We start from the raw sequence: 25,777 nt of genomic DNA, 5'->3' as shown, positions 1-25,777 counted from the left end.
ATTATCAAAGTATACTTACATAGATAGATATGAAAAGGTCTTTATTAAAGTTTGTGCCTATTTCCATTCTATGGAGGCCAGACGCGAACGCAGACCCCACAATTTTATTATACCATCCCTATTTAAGTTAAAACATACTTATCAAAGTAGTCTTATGTACATCTATATCAGAAACACTTGTAAACTTTTTTTTTTTTTAATTTTTAAATTTTTTATTTACATACTTTGTGGACCAGGCGCGAACGCAGACCCCACAATTTTAATGAACCACTGTTCTGCCAGATCAAACATACCCATTCCTGTGTCTCGATACATCTTCTATAATTATATGTAATCAGTTTTTTAAAATAGTCAACCATATAGGAGCCTATTTATGACCACACACACACAACACACAAAACACACACAGAGCTTTATATTATATTATATATATTTATATTAGACATTTAGCTTTATATATATATATATATATATATATATATATATATATATATATATATATATATACAGCGTGTACATAGCTTTACATATATATATATATATATATATATATATATACACATACACACACAGCGTTTACATACGGCGAGACGTAGAAATTCTCAGGTTGATATCTGGGGCGCAGAGATGCACCCTAGTTTTCGTCAAGACATATATCTAGAAGTAAACTGATATAAAACCTATTATATACCCTGTCTTTTGGCAGTCATTGCATCGATAAAGATTACAATTGTACCAAAAAGGTCATATTGGGGAAGTTCTCGGTGTATGACCAAACGAAGTAGTCCAGCATGCTAACGTCGGGGGAGGAGGAGGAGGATCCGTCAGAGAAGGGTACAAAGTCGTAGCACTCGTTCTGAAGCCAAGCCTGGGTCTCTTTAGATTTGTGAGCCGGCGCCGAGTCCTGCTGTCAGACCCAGCGGTCACCTGATTTCACCAGAGGGTCACTACACTCTTCAGTACATCCAAGGTACACTTTGCTGTTGACTTTCAAGCCGACTTTTTTCCTTTTATTATTCTTAAAGAGTAAAACTTTTCTTATTCATGAAAAGAGTTGAGCCTACGTAAATAAATAAATAAATAAATGTTTGTACACGTGACAAATTATCAATAAATGGTTTAGTTACTTTTTTTTTAAATTATTTATGAAAAGAGTTAACGTAAATAATCTTTGTAAAAGTAAGTGCGAAAGTGCCGTAGTCGTACTCCCATGCGTAATTTCTTTACTCATAGGTTTTTGGAATTTTTTTTTCACTGGATTATTATTGATTGGACACTAATTAAACAGATTATTAAAAAAAAAAATTTTTTTTAAAGAAATCATTATTTCGACATTTGAAAGTGGTGCTCACTTTTTAATTACAACGTTCTGATAAATCAGTCATCCATTTTGTAACCAATAAAAACGCGGTATATCAAAATCATAGAAAGTAAAAATAATATGAGTCTCTACCGCATTTGTAAGTCAGAAATATATTTGTTTCTCAAAGAAAAAAAATAGATTGAACATGACTTTTTTTATTGTTTTTATGAAAATAATGTTTCGAGTTTTTTTAATTTTTTTTTTTTTTTACATATTTAGTTAAAAGTCAGTTTGTGGGTGTTTTTTTTTTTAATAATTTGTTTTTATGAAAGGTGAGAGTTTTTTGTTTTTTTTTCAAAACTTTTTTTTTTTTCAATTTTTTTAAGTATTATAAATTTCACTAACATAAAAACGACCCTCGTGTCTAACTCTGTCCCGTGGGGAGACATTGTAAATAGGAACATGCTGGAGAAATGTTGGTGCTAATGCGGAGAGTGACCCGCGCTATTTTTTAAATCGTATTTCCACGTTTAATTAAAGTTTTATGATATGTTTTTTTTCATTCAATTGTAAAGTTAAAGTACAGAATAGGTACAAAACACCCTCCCCATGTTAAGAATGGCTTTTAAAATAATAACATTATTATTTCAGCACGGATCACTCTCTGCATGAGTACCGAAATGTTTAATAATTTGGTATTTTTTTAGATTAGGTCCACATCCACAATTTTCCTTTAAATGACAACATTTATAATTTTCGAGTATGCTGAATACGGAAATCGCATTGAAATTTTGAGGAAATCAGTAGTTATCAAGATATAAAAAGTTATATTATGCGTTGTATTCTTTGGCGGCCATCTTTTTACGCGCGCACGCACCATAAACAAATGCACGTGCGTAAAAAAGATGGCCGCCAAAGATTACAATGCATAATACAACTTTTTATATCTTGATAACTACTTATTTCTGCAAAATTTCAATGCGATTTTCGTATTCAGCATAGTCGAAAACCATTAGAAGTCGTCATTTAAAAGAAAATTGAGGAGGTGGACCTAATCTAAAAATTTACCAATAATTTTCCATCCCGTATGCCTCCCGATACATTGCTTCGTCAACATGCGACCATTTTATATCTCCCGAAGACACTTCCGTATTTAGCCAAAAAAAAAAAAAAAAAAAAAAAATTGGTGACCGATTTACCAGAACGTGGTACCCCTTTCAAATGTTGAAATAATTTTTTTTTTCCAATTTTTTTCATAATCTGGTTAGTGTTCAATCAATAATAATCCAGTGAAAAAATTCAAAAAACCTATCAGTATAGAAATTCGCATGGGGATGATGGTTGTATAACTCCGCCACGTAAGTAAATAAATAGAAAATGTTACGTACACATGCGTTAGCCTTGACTAGGGGGGGACTAAGGGAACGACCATTAAATAATTCTGCGGGTCGCAATGGAAATCAACGCCGAATGAGTACCAAAATAGTTTTCATGATATGAAGAAATTTTCTTTCGAAAAGTGGGTGATCACTTCTCCTTGTAAATTTAACTTAAAATGAGCACCCACTTTCTGGCCACCCGGGGAAGGGACATTTATTTTCGTGTTTATTGGCTTAAAGGTTTTTTGACAAGGCAGTTTGGTACGCGAGTGCATATTTAACAGTTTTCGTTTATGCTCACGCGTAGCATAAACAAAGGCTACGTCTGTGAAATGGAAAATAGTCCCATAGTTCAGGGGTTATTACCATGCAAAAGAAATCAAACAAAAAACTTTTTAGCCACGAAACACACAGAAAAAAAAACAAAAAAACATAGCATCCATTTTTTTTTCTATTGAATTCATTTGCTGTTTTTATTGAAAACTATTTTCCCCCGGATTTTTTATATAATTTTCCATTAAGGGCCGTGCGTCTCACGTTCGTATATAACAAAATTTTTTTTGTAGACTTCGGTGTGCTAAAAACGAATCTGCAAACCGTTTCCGTTGCAAAAAAATAGTTTTTATAATATGAACAAATTACTTTTTCGAAAAGTGGGCGATCACTTTTCCATGTAAATTTAACTTAAAATGAGCACTCACTTTCTAGCCACCTGAAAGAGGGGGGATTTTTTCCCATGATTATTGGCTAAACAGCTTTCGTTTATGCTCACGCATAGCGTAAACGAAGGCTACGGCTGTGAAATGGAAAATAGTCCCAGAGTTCAGGGGTCATTACCATGCAAAAGAAATCAAATAAAAAACTTTTTAGCCAAGAAACACACAGAAAAATGCCCCTCTCTCAGGTGGCCAGAAAGTGGATGCTCATTCTAAGTTAAATTTACATTGAAAAGTGATCACCCACTTTTCGAAAAAGTAATTTCATGAATATCATGAAAACTTTCTTTTTGCTACAGAAACGGTTTGCAAATTCGTTTTTAGCACACCAAAATCTACAATAAAATATTTCGTTGTATACGAACGCGAAACGGGCTTTAAAGTAAAATAATACCGGATTTTTTGGAGCAGATTTGCCGTTTAGTTGTACAAATATCCTCAAACCAGGTAATCACTAAAAGGGACTTTTAAAAGTCGTCACCTGTATCGAGTAAAAATTTAAAACCACTGATTATATGCCAGCCTACGTCATGATGACATATATTGAATGAGTTCCTAACAGTATTTTGTATAGTTTTTTTAGTTTAAACTCATTTTCCCAAAATTTCCCCAAACTTAACGTGTTCGACCGATAAACATTGAATGTTTTTGAACCGATTATACATTACATAAAAACACTAAAATCTTATCCAGTTAGATAGAACATTTACTTTTCTTGCCTTTGATAACATTTATTTGTTATATATTTATTTTTTGACAACTTTTTGTATCTGTGTTTAGTAATATGAACCCTTTTCATTTAATGCAACGTTTAGTCGGCTTGAAAAACAGTGTTTATCGGTGTATTTGAAAGCTACAAATGGTGGCGGACACTGTTGATTACTTTAAGTTAGAGAAAGTGAGTTAAAACTAAAAAGCTATACAAAATACTGTCAGAAACCCACCGATTATGCCAGCCTATGTCATGGTAACATATTTGTGGGGTTTCAGACACTGTTTTGTATAGTTTTTAGTTTTCAACTTACTTTCCCAAACTTAACGTATTCAACAGAGTCTGCGACCATTTCTGTTTTTCGAGCCGATTAAACATTTTACATTACATAAAAACACTAAACAATTATCCAGTTAGGTAGAAACGTAACTTACCTTTGCTTTCATTTATTTGTTTTTGGACAACTTTTTCGAATCTGTGTATAGTAACCTCCCCCCCCCCATCAACCAAATATTAATTACTAACTCACATTTTTGTATACAGAAAACAAAACAAAACAAAAAAACATTTAGCGTTTCAACATTTTTGCTACGTTTTGCTGATTGTTAGTCGAGTCCAAACCATGAATGATTGACAGAAACTCCCGAGGATCCAGATCAAATTTTGCGAGAGTACCTTTTTTTTCATTTTCGCCTTCTTTTTGGAGTGGATTGCTGTACTAAGAATATAAGAAACATGCATTTTTCTCTTTTTATTAAATTTTTCCATTACACCAAATTGAGCCACTGCAACGCGTGGCAGGGTACAGCTAGTATATATATATATATATATATATATATATATATATATATATATATATATATATATATATATATATATATATATACTCCTAATTTTTATGTGTACTGATATTCATATGAAAAACCCTTTTTTCTATTTATTTAAAAAGAAAATACAATTTTGTTTTATATGGCTTGTGAAATTGTGAACTACAAAAGATCTAGCTAATTTGCATATTCTTTTAAACATTCATTTTAATTAATTCCCTATTATTTTTTTCTTTCAGTTTTCTTATGGAATGATCATCTTTAGTTAACTATTATGTGTAATTATATTCATGCAGATATTCTACATGATTTATACTTGCATAATATTTACGTAAAACGGTTATAGTAAACACAAACCTCTTTCTATATGTATTTATGGATGCGTATATATATTTGTTTTTAAAAAATTTGCCTACCAAACTACTCTGTCCGTTTTTAGTCTAAAGACATGAAGCTTAATATATAGGATATTCGAACCCATGTGAAACTTTATATTTGGATTTAGCAAATGGTCATCCGTCTTGTACTGGCCAGGCTCCTTGTTGCTTTACTTTGGTGATCTAGCAAGAATCGACTTATGAATGTAGAGGATATAATATATGAAGGCATGGTGCACATAAAACACACGCACACATAAAACACACGCACACATAAAACACACGCACACACTTGCTGAGTAAGAGTTCTATCGGGGCTTTTGCATCACTTTGGGGAATCCTCTCTCCAGCTATGAATTAATTAGTAGACTTGGTTGTGTAACTAGTCAAGGAAAAAGAAAAACTCTTGTCTTCCCTTGCTATCTAGTCGCCACGGGACTACATTAAATACCTATTTAGATGAGATGCTCTTGATAATTGCGCAATACTTGCTTCGCCAGTCTCTCTGTAAAGGCACATAATGTTTCTATTGTCTCTCGAAACCGAAAGGGAAACCTGCTAACCAAACGCAAATGATCAAATTCAGAAAAAATATAATTTTTTTTCATCAGATGAATCGTCTTCTTCGATTGATTTGTGAAGCATAAGTTTAAATTTCGGTTTATCATCATATTTGATCAAACATGGCCTTTTCTGTTTTATTTATTTACGCATTTTTTTAGCACGACTTTACGTGTGAAAGATTATTTTTGACTATGCATGATATATGTAAAACTTTTGATCAGCAGCAGACAGTAGCGTTGCCTTTTTTCAAAGGAATGTCTGTTTTTCTCACGGTCTTACATCACTTTCTCAAACTTCTTTGAAAAGAACATGACCATAAAACAATGGCGAGTTCAAAAGCGTTGGACTCGAATGAGAGCAAAACTCATCGACTAAACAAATAAACCGAGCGAAGTGAAAAGAATGAAAATAGTTTATTTTAAAACAAAATTCCTTGCGTGAAACCTCGTTTTCAAAAGTTTAACCGTTGACGTTTCGAATATGCCAGAATATTACACACCAACTTCATACACCACCAATGTAATCGGTTTGATTGTGTTTACATTATATCAACCCGGTTGGAGTTTACGTAATGCCGGAACACAATGCAGAAAGTCAACTGAGATGATTGTCATTAGGTTATGTTTGAAAGAAATAATCCATTTTAATTCTAATTATTCGTAATTTGTAATTAATTAGCTAAATTATTCATCTCTTTTATAGAATGGAGTCACCACTTATCAAGGCTCGAAAGCAATTCGAGGATAAGAGTTAATGAATGTAAGGTGGTAGTGTAGAAATCGCTAATGGTGTAAGTTGGGTAGAGTTTGATTATTTAAGGGGACGGTTCAATAAGAACTTGTTTACATTAGACTTGAAGGCTATCATACTGTAGTCGGCAGGGAAGCAGGCCAATTGAAAAGTGTTTCACATGTGGACAGTTCTAGGGAAAAAGTTGTGTTTGCGAAATCTGCGTTAAGATATAGGCACAGATAGAGAGTGGGGGAAATTGTTGTTAGTAGTTGTGGTTAGTCGAGTGTTTTTTGTGAAAGTTTGGTAAGGAGGGACCATAGATTGGAGCTCAGACGAGCACATGCCATGTAAATAACGATAGAGCAGAAACAGGCTCGCAATGTCTCTTCTGTGGGGAAAAAGGCTGCAGGGAAGGAAAAAGTACATCACCTACTAGGTTTCGGAGCCGGTTTTGAACTCTATCAAAGCAGAATAAGTTATTACTAATTTCTTCTCTTTCACCCCTCATGTCTTACTGTTTTTCTACCTTTGTTCTTATTTTTTACATTCTTACGGAGATTGAAATTTATTCTCATTGTTTATTTTTACAAATGCAACGATTACTATTACCGACATAAATTATTTTAAGGGAAATACAGGTGGAAAATTAGTCTTAAACGATCTATTTTGCTTTACCGACATATTTGTGGCCTATTTGCGTTAAATAATTCTATAATTTTTAAAGAAGTGAAAAGCATGTAAAGATCGTGTAAATATTGATTTTTGTTTAGTCAGTAAAAAAAGTTATCCTGCTTTTATTAGAATCGGCATTTTCGTGAATTTTAAATTAAATATGTTTATATAACGCAAATATGTCACAAATCAAAATAAACCTTTAAAATAATTTATGTCAGGTCTCATAATCAGTTACTCAATGTAAGTATCATTGTATAGAAATGGTTGTTGTCTGCCTTCTCTTTCCAAACAGTAGATATTTACTTCCTTCTCACCGCAAAAAGATGTGACACAAGGTTGCAATTCTATACGTTCGATGAGATGAATAGCGGAAATTATGTGCTGAACGATGAATACAAGCTGAAAATATAAACTGAAACGTGGATTGAAATGATATACGGAGGATAATCTTGAACACAAGTTGTAATATTATGCTGAATATAATATCGAATATGTGTTTAAATTATATTTGATTGCAACTAATATTCAACATTGTCCAATATATAACATACACTGATATATAAGACGATCACAGATAAGCAAGATGCACGAGAGGATAATAAGTAGGTAAAAATGCTCGAAATGTATAAACATTTTATGCCTCCCTTTACTTAAAGAATTCACAAAAATCAGGGAATTAACCAATTTTAATTGTTGTAAGCATTAGGGGTCTCATAGTTGGTTGAATCACTGAAACTAGAAATGCTTACAAACATAAATACTTAACAAACGTAAATAGTTCGCTAGTACATAAAAACACATTTATTACGAATTGACAAATGAGAAAATAATGTAACATCACAATACAGAACAACAATAATTTGGTACCCACTTTAGAAGTGGTTAAAGTTCTACTCTGTCTCATATTAGGGCATAGTTCTCACGCGGGATAAAACCTTGCATTCCTTGTTAAAGCCAGAACATCTCTGTCTCCCCTTATCACAAAGGAGGTAATTTTCAGGGTTTTTTTGACCAAATTTCCCTACAATACTCCCCCTCCAAAAAAAAAAAAAATACGGAGTACCTGAAAAAAGTATGAACATTTACTTTTATTCTATTCACACAAAAACAAACTTCTTGAAATGGGCTGGCCATTTGACATGTTTATCTGACCGTGTCTTTTTGGGGGGGAACAACTTTCCCAAGTGCCATATCCGTTGGCACAGCGCTTCGGGGTATTATTTCTAAATTCTTTTCTTCTAATGCTGCAGATTTTAATCTGTCAACCGAAACGTTCTGCTTTTCGTTCTTAATAAGAAATTTGAAGAATTTCTCATTTCTCTCGATAACTTTAAAGGGACCATGATATGGTTGTTGCAGAGAATGTATCCTGGCCATATCATTGATAAAGACATGAGTACAAGTTTCTAACCCCTTAGGTACGTACGTGTTTGTGTTTTTATTTATTCCTGACGAAGAATACGCGATCTTGGTCATGTTTGCTGTCAATCCGTCGACAAACGCTGTCACATTCACAACTTCCTTGGAGTTCCAAGGAATATTGCGTAGGTAACCGCAATGTGGTTCCATACAGGGCTTCTACTGTTGAGCACTCCATATCCCTCTTTACTGTGGTGCGCAGTCCCAACAGTATTAGTGGAAGGTGTTCTAACCACTTTGCATCATTAGTAAGTTGCGCCCATAAGGAGGTTTTTAAGCTGCGATGTAATCGCTCGACCATGCCGTTTGCCTGTGGGTGATAAGCCGTAGTATGGATGTACCTGGTACCCAAAACTTTTGATAGTTTGTGGAATAGGTCTGATTCAAACTGTTGGCCTCTGTATGTCGTTACGTTTTCTGGGACACCGAATCTTGTCGGCAAGGAATGTCTTGTCAGTTGTGTATGCTGTTATGTCTGGCATAGATAGAGCTTCGAACCAGCGCGATACATTTCAAGAAATAGCACTGACTTCACATGTAGGAAATGGTCCGGTGGTGTCGATATATATGTGCTTGAATCTCTCATCTGAAACCGGGAATGTGCCTAGAGGAGCTCGAATATGATGACCGATCTTGGCTTTTTAGCACTTCACATATGTTTTCGCCCATGCTCTTGCATCTGCTATGATCCGCGACCAGATATATCGGTCAGTTAGTAGCCTTACCGATGCATTAGCTCCCGGATGCGAAGTGCCATGCACTACACTGAATATGTCTTTGCATAAAGAAGCTGGAACGTATGGACGAATTTTGTTTGTGCTTGTGTCACGCACGATTTTTCTGTTTCTGGTAGGGTTGGTAATCGTCACCAGATGCAATGAAGTTGCATTGTTCTCCAGGAGATTTTGTAATTGTTCATCCTTTTATTTCTCAGACAAGGTGTCGATATCAATGGAAGGTTCCAACAGGAAGGAATTCCTCGCGATAAGGTGTCAGCTGGGATGTTTCTGCTTCCTTAACATGCCAAATATCCGATGTAAATTGGAGGTTATACTCCATCTGGCGAATCTCTCTGGGAGAATATTTGTCCGAGGAAGACTGCAAGATGCCTAACAGAGGTTTGTAGTCTGTGAGGATATGGAACTGCTAACCTTTCAGGAATTGACGGAAATGGTGTATTGCTGAGAATGCAACCAACAACTCTCTGGAAAACGTGCTATAACGTGTTAATTTCCTGGAGAAGAAGGAAAGCCGTTTCCAGTCCATATCACATTTTTGTTGTAGGACCGCTCCAATACTAATTACAGACGCATCCACTGCAAGGCACAGTACATGATTGGGTTGGGTGTGAGACAATTTGACGGTCTCCTGCAACATAGACTTGATCTTACTGAATCCTTCTACTGGATGCTCTGAAAGTGCAATGTAACAGTTCTTCATATTTGTCAACAAGTTTGTCAATGGCAAAAATACTTGTGCACAGTGGGGAAGGAACCTACGGTAAAAGTTTACTAACCCTAAGAATTAGCACAGGTGTCTCATAGTAGCAGGAATAGAAAAATCCTGAATGGACTTGGCTGTTTCTGGCGATGGGGAAATTCCCTCCTCTGAGATATGGTGTCCTAAAAATGTAACTTCAGATTGACCCAAAACATATTTTAATGGGGTTAAATACTTGGCATATGTGATCGATGTGCTCCTATTTTTGCTAGCAATGAGTACATCGTCTATATATGCACAGACGAATGGCAAATCCGACAATATCTGGTCTATGTTTGTGCTGCATTTCGCAGTCTAAAAGGAACTCGCAAAAACTCGAATATTCCGAATAGTGTGATGATAGCCGTTTTGGGAATGTATTCGGGCTCCACCGGTATTTGGTGATATGCTCGGATAAAGTCTAATTTCATGTCAAATTTTGTCCACCCCCCCTCCAAAAAACGATTATTTTCAGCCACTGCTGTTATATCCTGGATGTGTGGTACTGGATACCTATCCAGTTTGGTAACAGCATTCAGTCCTCTGTTGTCCTCAAATGCACGCCATATGTTAGGGCCTTTGCTGACTAGATAGAGCGGAGAAGCCTTCGCTCTTTGGAGGGTGAACTATGCCTATCTTCATCATTTGCGTAAATTCAGTCCTAGCAGCTGCTATATTTTCTGATGCTAAGCGCCTAGCTTTGTGATGAAATGGCGGATCTTTGTTTCGATATAGTGTGCGATTGAGTGTGGTAAAACTTCCTTATGATAGGGGAAATTGAAGGGTATTTCTACAAGAGACTCAGAAAATCATTGTCCTGGTTTGCATACGCTACTGCTGGACATAATAACTTGCACTGACTACACCACACGCTGTAAGATGTGATTCTGAATCTCTTAAACACTGGGCTGTTATATCAACAACCAAGTCGAATACTTGCAAGAAATCAGTACCTATGATAGCACTGTCTACATCAGCCACTATAAAAATGTGGGTAAATGCTCTATGCAAACCCAAATTGAGGTCCATACACCTCTCCCCGTATGTGTGTATTATTGAACCACTTACGGCTCGTAGTGTGAACTTACAGGGAGGAGATTTCTTGTCGGCTGCAGATGCGGGAATGAGAGACACATGTGCCCCGTGCCCACTAAAAAAGCATGTTCCCGAGTTTTTGTCTACTACTGCCAGAGCGAGATGCACCAACATTTGATGCCGCAGTTTTCTGTCGGTTTAGGCGTTTCCCGGACTCTCCTGTATCTACAAGATGGAATACATTAATTTGCTTTATCTCCAAACTTCTTGGGCTTCAAGCACATTCTCCTATCCTGCACCCGTTCTTTGGAGTGGCTACGGGCACCTCACGCCTTTGCCTCTCTTTTAAGGTAAGCCTTACAACGCCCTCCGCCATTTTATCCATGCAAGCTTCCAATCTCTTCTGCTCTACATTAGTTTTGATAGCAGCCCGTCCTTCTCTGACACCGTAACACCACCCACCGTTTACAACTGTGTAGACATTATGTTAGCTATGTGGTCGGCCATCTCAGCCAGCCGTTTGACTGGCGTGGACTTATTCTGTGCAGCAATTGCCACCTTAGATGCTGGTGGTATGCGCTGAAGGAAGATGTGCTTGACGATATGGTTATCCATTGTCCCTTTAGCCAAATTCTGCAGGCCTTTTAAAAACTGTGACAACGTCCTATCCCACAGCGTCTCCTGCTCCAACAACTGAAATCCGCCGATGCGTGGAAACTGTCAGAGCTGTTGTAACTCGTTCCCGTATGATGTTATATGGTTTGTCCGCGAGAGGGGATATTATTAATTCAATAACGTTTTGAGGTAAGATAGTTGCTACCTGACAAAACGTTTTGAGGTAAGATAGCTGCTACCTGACAAAACTTAACCGCCTGCCTGGATATCGCTTTCTGTCTAAAATATAGGTCTAACTGCGGGAAAAACAAGGCAGAATCTTTTCGTACATCTATTGGATTTAGGCTGAATGTAAACAACGCAAATTTATTGTTTATGATTTATTTTTATTATTTTATTTATTTATTTATTTATTAATTTATTTTTACCTACCGCGAACGGTGGTCGGCCGAATTCGCACACAGCATAGTAGTAATTGTTACCGATACATGAGAAGAGAAGCAGACAGCATGTGACATAGCTGTTTACTTTGGCCAATCACAAGGCAGGCGCCAAACGCGATTTGGGGAAGAAGCAGGTGACCACATTGAAAAGACATTCCGTCGTAAAAATATAGAACGGTAAGCGATAAATAATACATTTCTTAAAATAAATATGCCACAAAAAACGAACCAGTTTGTATTTATTTTATATATACTAGCATGGGTGCCCGGCGTTTCCCGGGTGTTTGGAGGTGTATGCTTAGCAAAAAAAAAAAAAAACAAAGCAAAAAAAAAACGGTCAATTTTTTTAACTTTGACCCCTATTATGACCCCTTAACATGTATTGTTTTGGAAGCAAATCAAGTTTTTATGTTAGATCCATGTTCAAGGAACTTATATCTAAAATTTCAAGTGTTTAGACCCAAAATTGTCGGAGGAGTTTGATAGAGTTTTTAAATCGCTGAACTTTGACTCCTTAACAGCCAAATTTCTGACCGAAACTCGATCACATAGATTTTCCCAAATCTCAGTACCCTGTATATCAAATTTCGAGTCTGTAGACTAAAAAAATTGACAGAGTTGTTGCGTAGGGAAATGTACACACACACAGACACACAGACACGTTCACTTTTATATATATATATATATATATATATATATATATATATATATGATTTGTTGTATATAACTGTACCTGTTTCTACTTTATTTTACTATTAGCTCTAATTACTTTGATTACGGAATTCGTGTCAAGAATATTTTTAAGGGACGGGATGAATTTTTAATTTACACATTTTCCCTATATAATTAATTAAAAATATGCAAATTACTGCTACGCATGTTCTAAATTGTGAGTCGGAGTCACTAATGTTTAAGCATTAGGGGTCTTATAGTTGGTTGAATCACTGAAACTAGAAATGCTTACAAAGATAAATACTTAACAAATGTAAATAGTTCGCTAGTACATAAATACGCATTTATTATGACACCCGGTCTTCTTGTTTAAATGAGTTTTTCTAATTGTTGCTTGTATATCCATTTCCCATAGGATTTTGTGAAGTTCGTTTTCAAGTATTGGTGCCGGTTTGTGCTTGTACCATTTGTCAGTGTGTTCAAGATGCAGTTATCTGCATAATTCTCAGTGTACTGCCTTCCCTACTTGATCGTGTCTATTTTTACATTCTTTTGGGGTTAGTTTGCTGCATTCGCTTATTATGTGGCTTATTGCTTCGTCTCTTTGTTCACAGAGTCCGCATTTACTGTTTCTTGTGCCTTGCTTTGGTGTGGTTTGTTCTGATAGCGTTATCGTGTGCGACTATTATTAGAGATTCAGTTTTTATGTTTACGTTTCCATTTAGTAACCTGTAGAGTTGAATGTAATAATCAAAGAGGAAAGCGTCACCGTGTGTGTGTGTGTGTGTGTGTGTGTGTGTGTGTGTGTGTGTGTGTGTGTGTCGTGCGGTCATACAACTTACCTTCGCATGGGATCTGAGAGAAAGAGAAACTAAAGATGGCAGCCATGGATTTATAAGGTGTAGTCTCGTGGAATCTCACGAGATCTCATCTTCCACTGCACATGTATGCAAATGGAATGGGGGTCAGTTTTCTGATAAAATGTCTGTTGGCAGAGACAGTGGGGAGAGACATGCTGGAAGTTGAAAGAGAAAGTTGCCAGTGACGAATTCTAGCTGGACTTTTGCGTATTGTATTTGGTTTATTTTGTTTTGTTGTTTACCAGCCCATTTAACGTCAAGCTATTTCGGCATAATGGGGGGCAAATTCGACCTTAAATTCATACTGGAATTCGACGGCTCGAACCCAGTACTTGACTGGGTGGAGAAGGTGGAACTGCATTGCCTGTTGTCTAGTGTCATAATTCTGTTTTTCCTCAGGACTAATCTGTTGAAAGCCCCGCCGGACAGACGTAGAGGAACCACATGTTCAATAAGAATATTCAACGTCTATCCGGCGGGGCTTTCGCAGTATATCAACAGCATGTGGTTCCTCTACGTCTGTCCGGCGGGGCTTTCGCAGTATATCAACAGCTTAGTCCTGAGGAAAAACAGGATTAAGAAAGGATCAAGGCGGTATTATACAAGGCGTTCGCTATCGACCCCGCCACTGTTTGGGAGCAATTTGAGGCAAGAACCTTGCATCCCGGTGAAACTGTCGACGTTTATTTGGCCGAGCTGACGAAATTGATGGTATTGTTTGGTGGGCTGACTGAGCGGGCCTTGGCATGCAAATTTTTGGCAGGGCTTTCAACCAGAGCAAAGCAACTCCTGCGGGCTAGCTCAAGCATAGCTTCATTGTCCCTTAACGACCTGGTAGACCGGGCCAGGACCGTGATGAAGAATACTTATATTATGTTATGAGATGTGAGAACCGGTAGTCGCTGCTGCACAGCGCACATTAAATGAGGATAGACCGTCCCAGGGGCCCGTCCTGCGTGGTGAAGTCATGTGTTATAGGTGCAATGACCAGGGCCCCATTGCGAGGAACTGCCGGCGGCGACTGACAGCGATTCGCTGCTACCGATGTAATAAGACTGGTCATATGGCCCGGGATTGTTCGGGAAACGGGGTCGGGGACAAGGTGCCAGCGTCGACCTCTTCCCTAAACAGAAATTAGACGAGGCGCTTCCGACCATTCAGGTCTATGTCAATGAGACATCGTGCCCAGCACTCTTCAACTCTGGATGGTCTGCACTGTAGTGAGTGCGGGCCTCTGCCACACTTGGAAGAAGAAGACTACTAGATTAACCACCCTCAGTGGAGCGATGCGGACATGTTGCGGGGTGGGCACTGTGAACATTCGCACTAAAACTGGAAATTCAGCTAATATCGAAGCGCTGGTAGTACTCGAGAAACCCCTCAGCTTTGACCTGCTCCTAGGCTATGACACCATCAGAGTCCGAGGTGGTGCTCACATAACACAGACGGGGGCGATACAGTTTCAGGAGAAGGTTCGAGTGTGTGCTGCTTTGAAGATTGATCAGCCAGACTTTATTGTCGAGTTTGACCAGCAGCAGATAGCTTGGACAGCCGCGTGGAAGTGGTCGGAAAAACAGGAACCAGCAAAACTGCAAAATGAGATAACAGAGTACCATGTGCCCGACGAAATGAGGCCTGCATATGAAGAGGAACTTCGTGATTGGATCAAGGATGGCTGGTTGATTCCCTACCCCTATAAGAAACTTGGACCTTCCAAAGGCCTGATTCCGCTGATGGCGGTCGCTCAGCACAACCAAGCAAAGGTGAGGCCAGTGATAGACTATCGCTAACTGAACGCGCATGTTGATGCGTTCACGGCAGATGCTGGCGTTTGCGCCAGCAACTTACGAGAGTGGCACCAGCAGGGTTCCAATGTGTCCCTGCTGGATCTAAGAAAACCATACCTGCAGGTCCGAATCAGTGAAACAATGTGGCCATTTCAGACGGTAGTGTTTGCTGGCAGGAGGTACTGCCTTACCAGACTAGACTTTGAGCTGAACGTGGCGCCTCAAATAATGAAGACCATTATTAACACTGTGTTGTCACAGGAAGAGACAATAAAAGATGGGGCATCGGCGTACCTTGATGACATATATGTGAACGAAGACATTGTGTCATCGTCACGTGTGAGGGCCAAACTGGCTGAGTTTGGTTTGACGTGCAAGGATCCAGAACGTTTGGTGAATGGCGTTCGTGTCTTGGGCCTGAACGTTCGACAGGGGCGTGTGACTTTGAAATGGAGGCGCGGAACTGCAGTTCCTGAAGTGCCCGATGTCTTCACGAGGCGAGCAGTATTCTCCTTGTGTGGAAAACTTATGGGGCACCTACCAGTGCGTGGATGGACTCGCGTGGCAACAGGCATTATAAAAAGGAGGGCAAGCGCAGTCACCAAAGGCTGTGATGATGAAACAGCCGACAATCTGTTGGTTTGCATGGTGAAGGAGACCATCGCAAGGGTAAAGCAGGATGACCCCGCCAAAGGAGACTGGTGCGTGCAGGGAGACAAACTGAATGTGTGGGTGGATGCGAGCTCTCTGACACTTGGTGTGCTGTTGGAGAAGAATGGTGCTGCGATTGAGGGCGCTTGCTGGTTGCGACCGGCGAGTGACGCTGCTCATATCAACCTGGCAGAGCTCGATGCGGTGATAAAAGTTATCAACTTGGCACTCCAGTGGAAAGTCAGGAAATTACGCATACACACAGATTCACTATGCGTGTACCACTGGATATCAGACACATTGACAGGCAAGACTAGGGTGCGCACTAAGGCAGCCAGCGAGATGCTGATCAGATGGAGGTTGGAAACCGTAAAAAAGCTGGTAACAGAGTACAACCTATCTGTGGATGCGGTACTGGCTACTTCAAATTGCAACCTTGCTCACTCGGGTGCCACAGAGACGGTATGACACCATGAAGAAAAAAGCCGAGCCAGTACCATTATGTGCCGCTTCTATTGAGGTGGCGGATGAAATTAGGAAAATACGCCACCTCAGTGGACACCCCGGAGTGAGACGGACATGTTATTTTGTGCAGTTGTCCAATCCGTCGGTGTCCAAAAGTTCAGTTCCAGACCGATTATAACTATGTTAGTGGCCCTTCTGGTACGATCGCGGAATTCGGCTAACTCTTTCTTTGTTGCCTCATTAGCTATTTCCTGCATAAGCACTTCGTTTTCCACTCTATCCTCAGTTTGTTGTTTGTTTAGGTCCTTGACTGCGTCACGCAAACCTTGTCAAGTTGCTTCAGTTTTTCTTTGGTCCAACCTATAAACGGTCCGGAGTATCTTTCTAGTAACACTGCCCATGTGTTTATACCTTTAATTAGGTTTCTATTATATAGTTTGGTTTCGAGCGTTCTTTCTTATATATTCCTTTTCAATTTTCCACTTCATTTCTGTTGCTTTAACGACTTTAAGGACTCCCAGATATTTGTTGCTGCCATGTTTACCTAATTTCCGTTCGGTTGGGTAGTTCCATGCCTTTCGTTGCCTCCAGTTATCCTTTTCTCATGATCAGCAGTGCGCACTTTTCCATACCGAATTCCATTCGGATTCTGGTTTTGTTTATTAGCGTCTTTAGTTCCTTTTTGATTTTTGCAAACAGTTTTCGATCGTCCATGTACATTAGGTGGTTCATTCTTTCATCTGGATTAGTGAATTTTTATCCAGTTAGGCACTTTCTTGGTATTTTATTAAGGAGCATAATGGCTATGATGAATATTAGTGGTGATAGGGAATCATCTTGGAAGATACTTTTTTGTATTTTAATCTCAGTTATGTATTCTTCATCAGCTGTCAGTCCAAGTCTCCATGTTCTCATTACATTTTCAATCAAACTGATAATCTTGCCTGGTATTTTGTACATACGCAGGCATTCTATTATCCATGCTGTAGGAATCCTGTTGTACGTTTTCTTGTAGTTGATCCATGCCACTGCTATGTACTTTTTTCTACTTTTAACGTCCTTCGGGATCTTTTAGTCTATGTATCGTAGGTTATGTGTTATCTTTTCCCTTTCTGATATCATTTTTGTTCCTTGTTGAGTAGTCCGCGATTATAAAGAGAGTCGTAGATTTGTTCCTTCAGTTGTGCTGTTAATATTTTCCACATTGTAGGTAAACATGCTATAGGTCTGTAGTTGCTGGGAGTGGTTCCTTTAGACGACTTGTTGATTCAAGGTTAGTATATTGTATATTAGTATATACAATTGTGTCCATTACCAACTGAATGTTATCCTTGCAGAATTGCAGGTTTTTACCGCAGGTACCCAGAACAGCAAGGTCTACCGGTTGCAGATTAAATTAAAGACGTTTAAGCCCAAATCCGTTCAAAGAAATGCGGTCGCACATAGATGGTCTGTTCTGCGCTTGACACATCCTTACAAAGATAGACAACCAGAGAACGACAAAGTTGACTCCGCATAGGCTACCACAAGAACCTTATTAGCCGAGTAGCTCTGACACAATCGCAATATTACTTAGATTTAGGAACTCTACCGACATTTACTATAAATATTTTGTTATTTCAAATATTTTGTGTTCTGAAAAAAAAAACTTGTTTATTATTTATTTGTCGTGTTATTTAACCAAGAAGAAATTGGTGTTTTTTTTATTTTGTTATTTATTTCATTTTCAGTGAATTCTATTCAAATAGAAGAATTAACAATTTTATTTTAGTAAAAATGATAACAAAACATTTTAGTAAGAAAGATAACGAAATATTTCAGTTAGAACGAATTACTAACATGGGAAATACATCTTTTCTGGTAATAAAAATAAAGTTTTTTCATTTTGTTTTCGAGTTTCCGATTCGATTTTGAAGTTTGATGGACGCGGACGATTTTAGCGGTGATTTAGCCAGGGTATTCCGATATCGACGTTTACCTAACTTTTATTATAAAAGTTGTATTTTTATACTTTATTATTTATAAAAATTACCAACACTTGATGTTTGGAAAACAGTTCATAATATATATTTCATTATAAAAGTTAAAAAAAAAAAAAGAACAGTACGTGATTTAAAAAAGACATTCATAAACATATTTAAATATTTATTATAAATGTTATAATTACCTTCTAAAAGCTCAAATAAAGATTGTTTGAATAAAACTTCCATTTTATATTTGCATAAGAAAGGCACATTCTATACAGTTTTGGTCATCCGTAGCTAAAACTTTGTCTGCCGTTACTTCCGCCAAATAGCTTTGTAAACACGGGATGCGGAAGGTGAATTTAACCGTAGTATTCGTTCTCTTCTCGATTGAACGAATAGAAAACTTTCTAAACTGAGGTAGTTTTTATGTTGTGATCAAGTATGTTTTATTTGAAGAGCTGGCGTCGGTCTAACTTCGGGAAGCAAGTAAATATGGACTTCATAATGAGTTTTGAGAAGAGTCCGTCGTCATGTATGTTTGATAATTGTAATCAACGTTTGTTTCTCGACGATATAACTTAAAGCAGAGCCGCAGGGTTGGGTTTCATCAACAGTAAATATAGGTTGACACCATTCTTCTGTTTTTGTATATGGTAAGTGACATAAATATTGTAGGCGTAAAAGTTAAAACTTTCGTTATATCTACGTTCTTTTCTTTTTATTACATCCGCTATTGCGAAATAGTAAGATATCTAGTGAACCCGGAGCATACGATAAGTTTTTGCCCCACCCCATTCGTTATCAGCGTTTAAATTTCGAATGATTATGTAATACGCCTTCTAAATGTAATAAGAAAGAATTCGCCAGATCAGTCAAAACACACACGCACGCACACACACACACACACACACACACACACACACACACAGGGTTTGTGTATGCCTGTTTATATGTATATGATTTACTTCTAAACTAATTAACCGATCGTTGTGAAATTTTAAATATATGTGCTAGCGAAAGGGTGAGTTATGTGAACTATATTTACTCCATTTAATTCGAAAGTTAGAAATGGGGGATTTACGCCCTCAGTAAAAATTCAGATGCATCCGATTTTTATAAAATTTGATCATAAGGTACTGCACATCAACAATAACTATTCCTTAAATTTCAGTTTCCTCAAAGTTTTTAATTTGAATATTTCAGATTCACAATAAATCTGATTCATAGTCAACAGACATCAATTAAGCAAAAAAAGTCATATGCTTCAACTTAAACCTTAAATTTGAGACATCTACAACAATGGAACTTATGTAATGGATTTTGATCAAAATTGAAATAAGGATTCTAGACATAAAGAAATCTTGATTTAATATTTTTTTCAAATAACAAAAAATATATAAATCTTAACGGAAGTAGGGACTTGTCTATAAGGTATCGTTGGTTTGCAGGTACCGTATAAAATAAGACACCAGTTCGGTTCATAGAAACATTTTCATCAAATTCACAATTGACCTTGTGTCGAACCTCCCCAAAAAATAATTTTAAAAAAGTGTAATCCGTGCAGTGAAAGAGGGCGAGAGTGATAGATAGGAACTGAATAAACGATCTGTACACTTGGTGAATTAATATCCATAAAAATCTCTGACTAGGCACATGGAGGAAGGAATGTTGCTTTTGGATGCAGAGAATGCCTTATGGGGAAGAATCAAAGATGAAAGCTCAGTCGAGCAACTTTACGTATTAATAACAATATATACAGAGACTAGCAACATTTCTTCTGTGATAAAGCGTTTGTAGGAACTTCCACTCTAGAAGATTTTCAAACATAACGCAATCCCAAAACTAGGAATTTTTTTTTATATATTTCGTGTGATTAAAATATATAAGAAAAAGGTCTTATGGAAACAAATATTGATCAACTCAGTTATAGCACGCATCTGATAAAAAACAAATATATTATTTCGTTTTTATAATTTTTTGTTTTATTTATTACTAGTTGGCTTTAACCTATCGGTCCGCAATTTGATTCACTTTCACTACTTGAAATCGATTAAAGAAAACGAGGTGACAAGAAAAAGGAGATAAAACTACTTCGTCTTTCTCTCCATATCTCCACCTTACTCTTCCCTCTCTCTCTCTCTCTCTCCCTCTCTCTCTCTCTCTCCCTCTCTCTCTCTCTCTAATATATATATAATTTTCAACAAGATAAAGATATTTAGTAGATAATATTTTAACAGGGCATTTACGAGCACGTGTGAAAATATCAGCAGAAGCCGAAGGATAGCTGGCTAGCAAAAATATTAGCAGCAGCAGGTATTAAAGTACATATGCAAATTAGCAAATGTGTATGAACTTGTGTCACAAGAAAAATGCACCACATGGCGAGGAGCAGAAAGGAAAACACGCCTGTGGGATCGATGTGTGACTCGTGGTGACGGCGAGAGACTTTTAAGCTGGTGTCGAGATGACAGGGTTTTGTTAATCTCATAGCAGACAAAATGAAAGGCAAAAAACAAAAAAAATAAAAAATAAGAAGTAGGCATTGTTTTGAAATTAACAGCAATAAATACTTTTCCTAAAACAGAAAAAAGGCCGAGTCAGATTTTTATTTCTTTCCTTTTTTATTTGCTTATTTTTTTGCGACGGTACCAAACGACGTTGGGGGGAGGGTGAGAGAGGTTTGAAGTGTAAGGAACACGGTTCGAGCGTAACGGCCACATTATAATATTGAGTATTCGAAACAGAAGCAGTGGACGCCGACAGCTAAAAAACTGATTTCAAGTTTTGAAAAAAATCAGCAGTAGCCGGTATTCTGTCAACTAACCTATTTTCACCTTCTTATTTATTAATATTCTTCCATATATTATTTTTCATAGTGTGAATCTGGTCGGACACACATACGTTCACTTTTTAATATAGATGACTTGTAAGTAAGGCAGGTACTTCACCTCTATATTAATAAAATAGAGACAAGTTTCTCTTGTCGAAAAAAAACACTATAGTATTACAAACGCAGACACCAGACATATTGAAAATGGTCACGCTACCTGCCAGTACTTGATGCATATTATCCAGATATTATCAGTCGCTTTTATTCAATATCGTAAATTTCTATATTTCCGAATAGAGTCACTCTCCCAAACAAGTCATAATAAGAGGAGGTAGGAGAATACTAACTCACTTTTTACTTTCTCTTCTCAATCTCACATACCTACCAGCGCAAATATTTCACAGTATTAACGTATCGGCAACGACCACTATCACTTAAATTTTAAGCCTTCATGTTATGGTTTCTGCACGTCTTAAACTCTAAATAAATAATAACCACGCTTAACCTTTTTCGCTCCTTGCTTTTTCATTTGCTGTTCGCTTACATTCAGCTATTCCCTTATTCTTTAAATTTATCGAACGCCACAATTAGCATGGTGTCATTCTCTATTACAATGGTTTGTTTATATAAAAAGACATTCGCACCTATCCCTTATTAGAAACGGTCACGGGTAGACTCAAATAGAATTCGCATTCTTAAATGACCTATAACTTATATATATATATATATATATATTCATATAATAATTATCACGTTTGCACGAATCCTTTTCGTCATGGAGGCCCTAAACAGAATAACTCTACATTTTTTTCTCTATAACTTTGATTTTTCATACAACATCAAAACGGAAATTTGTGTCACTTACTGGCATTCGTACAAAACAGATACTCAGTTGGCTTACTGTCAGTTTTTTGGGGAAAATAGTCTGCCATTATGAAAAACAACCAAATTCGTTTGCAAATTTTACAGCTGGTAAACATTAATCAGAAGTGACTTTTCCAGGGCGTTCATATATATCAATTCAGATTAGCTGACGAGGAATATCAACAAAGAAGTACGGAACTTAATTTTAACAGTAAATAAATAAATAAATAACATTACCACTTTTAATTATTTTAAAGGTACGCAGAATACGAACTGGGCATTTAAAAAAAATTCTTTTATAAAAGGTTCTGTACTGTCGCCTAACAATTTAATAAAAACGTCGTAAACACAATTTAATACAAATATGTCATAAACACAAATTAATACAAAAGTACGGTAAATATTGAATTTAGCTCGAGTCGCCCACTCAACTCTACGACATTTTTTCACCAACACAGAGTGTCTCCAAATAAAAAAAGAATTTATCCAAAAGAATTTTAAATTTATTTATGTTATAAAAACATTAACAGTTTTATTTATCTCTATATTATTAAAGTAGCTGCAGGAATTCCCCGCAGGAAAAATATCGTAGGTTTGGAACAAAAGATGTCACATACAAATTCAATACAGCTAGGCTAATAGCCACTATCTTATGTAGCTTTCGGACACCTTTCCAGACACACTCAATCGTGATAATAAAATACTACATTACATCCTAGGAGCAACACCATCACAATCGCTAGAGAAAGGAATACCTATAATTCGCTCTAAATATTTAGACCTACCACCGCCACCAGTCGACACCGTGGGAAAGTCTACATGTTCCATAGATTCTACCGGCTGTAACTGGCTCATACATACACTGATATGCCATTAACTTGGAGAATAAAAGAAATAATAATGTCTCCCTCGGGAAAGTCCGCTTTCTCTGGTTGGTTGTCCGCTAATTCTCTTATTCCGGAATTAGATCATTCTCTAAACAAACACTTCAGAACATTACAATATGGCGTCGCTAGGACAAATACTTCTACGCATGCCATTAATTTCAGTTAATACACAGTTAATTTCCAACACATAACAACAGCGAACGAATCTCCCACCATTTTACGTAACTAATAACTGTTTAGCTTTTCTGCTAAGACTAAAACATACACGAGCATACATACATATATATCTAGTAGTCAACTACTACCATCTTCTACAGTTTTCTTTCTTTCTTTCTTTGTGTTCTTTGCTGTCAAATGTAAGCAACATACTCGTAGTTGTTGACCGATATATCAGTAGGGGTTTAATGAATAATGTTTGCTTACTTTTTTCCCTTTAACCATCTAATTTTACACATTAACTAATTTGTAAGAATAGCACTTTCTTTTCTCATTCTGGTCACTTATAAGCGGAAGGCGATGTTTGCATAAAACATATATGCCGCAGTTTGATGAGTAATGCTCACTTATTCTTTTTTATTTAATGATTAATAATTTTCTTATTTTGACATTGATTATATTCTTTTTTAGACGTGCACTGAAATAATCCTGTAATTATTTAGAAACCCACTAAAAACGTGAGGAGGGGGTTAGTGTTTTGCAACTATTACATACTTTTACCTAAAAAATTATTAACAGATGAATATACTTTTTTTTTTACAGATTACTGCGGTAAAATAATTGCATGGTAGATTCCAAGAATACATTCTAACAAAAAACAAAAACAAAAAAAAACACTTCTCTACAGGACGCAATGCTGCTAAAACCAAATACAAACATAATAATCGCTTAACAATAGAAAATTAACTACTGGTAACCTTAAAATTATTCTAATGTTTCATAAATACTGTTAACTTATTGTTTTAACAATTCCGCATGTTATGTTATTATGCATAAGTTACAAAAAATTTACATAACGTCTTTTAACACTCAATAATCGCACAAACATATAACATTAAATCGACTTCTACGCATTATTTAATTTTGCTAAAAAAACATATATAGCATCTTTTAGTCTTCATAATCGCTCGAAATTTTTTTAAAATTAAATACCGGAACCCTTAAAATTTTACTACGCTGAGCTCTAAAAAAGGTTTTAGAATTATTGGCATTTTAACACGCACTGCTAGCTCTTTCCTTGCGCACACAGAACTAACATAAAACCTAATCAAACACATATTACTCTTTTCTTGCTCAGGCGGAACACTCTCAAAATGGTAACACAGCATTAATTTGAGAATACACAAAATACCGACACGCCACTATCCCCCCCCCAAAAAAAACAGCCTAAAAAATTTCCTTTACAGATACCAATATTTATTTTCCTATTTTTGAGCGATTATCAAAACTTTAATGATGTTGTATTGGTTTAATTTTTAATTTTTATTTTTAGCATTTTTTATTCCTGCTGATTAGATTTAATTTCATATTCTTGACCGATTACCTAGGCTTACCTAGGATTACCTAGGATTACCTAGGCTTACCTAGGATTACCTAGGCTTACCTAGGATTACCTAGGATTACCTAGGATTCAAAGTTGTGTATTATCATCTCGACACTTTCTTTTTAGAACAATAGATGCTTACAAATAAGATAAAACACAGGTGAAAACTATATTATCTACTTATATGTTATGTTGAAATTATTACAAAACAATTAGTACAAAGCAGTTTTCTGTAAATATGGAAAACCAAACTTATTCCTTATATACACGTGTAATCTAAGATGTTCTTGAAAAGTAAACAACTTGAGGCCACCAGAACTTACATAAAATCAACCTGCCTTAATATCACGTGTGTATCATGCACATCTAGCTTTTGAAAGACATTAAAAAGAGACATGCACTGGGAATTCTATTTGCAAATGTTTGTTATTGAATTTCAGCACTAGCACACTGTCACATGATTATAATGTTGCGAGATCTGGATAAGATTAGAACGGTTAATCAAATTGATGCAATTGTCAGCAGAGATACCAGGACCTGGAGATTCTGAGCTTCGTGATTTAGTTAAGTCTTTAATGGTACATGGTCCAACCTCAATGTAATTGTTTGATTATGTAATGAGATGTTTTTTTACTGATGAGTGTTTTTTTTTTAATTTTCAACTACCGTGGAATTTCCATGGATTCCGCTAGTTATTATTATTATTATTATTATTATTATTATTATTATTATTATTATTATTATTATTGGCTCACAAGGAGCTTCCACACAGGGCATAAAAAATCTGTGGTGTTCACTAGAAGGCAACAAATCTCCCCAGATTTCCAGTACTCTCCAACTCTGTCGATATTACTAGCAAATAAATTTGCATCATCGCAACAGCTGCTTGTTATTGATTTCTCGTTGGCAGCAGCTATTGGTCTACACTGGAATTTGAGTGGCATAAGCCTCCCCCCCTCAAGTCCCAGTTCTCTTTGC

The 25,777-nt window shown here is 36.7% G+C and overlaps 1 protein-coding gene across 2 annotated transcripts in view; it reads left to right on the top strand.

Moving 5' to 3' along the window:
• The window catches only part of LOC145293796 (uncharacterized), a 109,784-nt gene that overhangs the window by 52,868 nt on the left and 31,139 nt on the right, over positions 1-25,777 (top strand). The window contains exon 2 of one of the 2 annotated variants that reach the window (XM_080140364.1): positions 8,622-8,703. The exons of the other annotated variant lie outside the window; for it this stretch is intronic. The gene's annotated coding sequence lies outside the window, so the exon portion shown is untranslated. The remainder of the gene's footprint in view (positions 1-8,621; positions 8,704-25,777) is intronic. 2 annotated transcript variants of the gene reach the window in all.

Source organism: Euprymna scolopes, chromosome 15 (genome assembly GCF_053919585.1).
Source record: "Euprymna scolopes isolate OS-2025 chromosome 15, ASM5391958v1, whole genome shotgun sequence".
Classification (NCBI taxonomy): domain Eukaryota; kingdom Metazoa; phylum Mollusca; class Cephalopoda; order Sepiida; family Sepiolidae; genus Euprymna; species Euprymna scolopes.
This window is presented reverse-complemented; position numbering and strand designations above follow the sequence as displayed.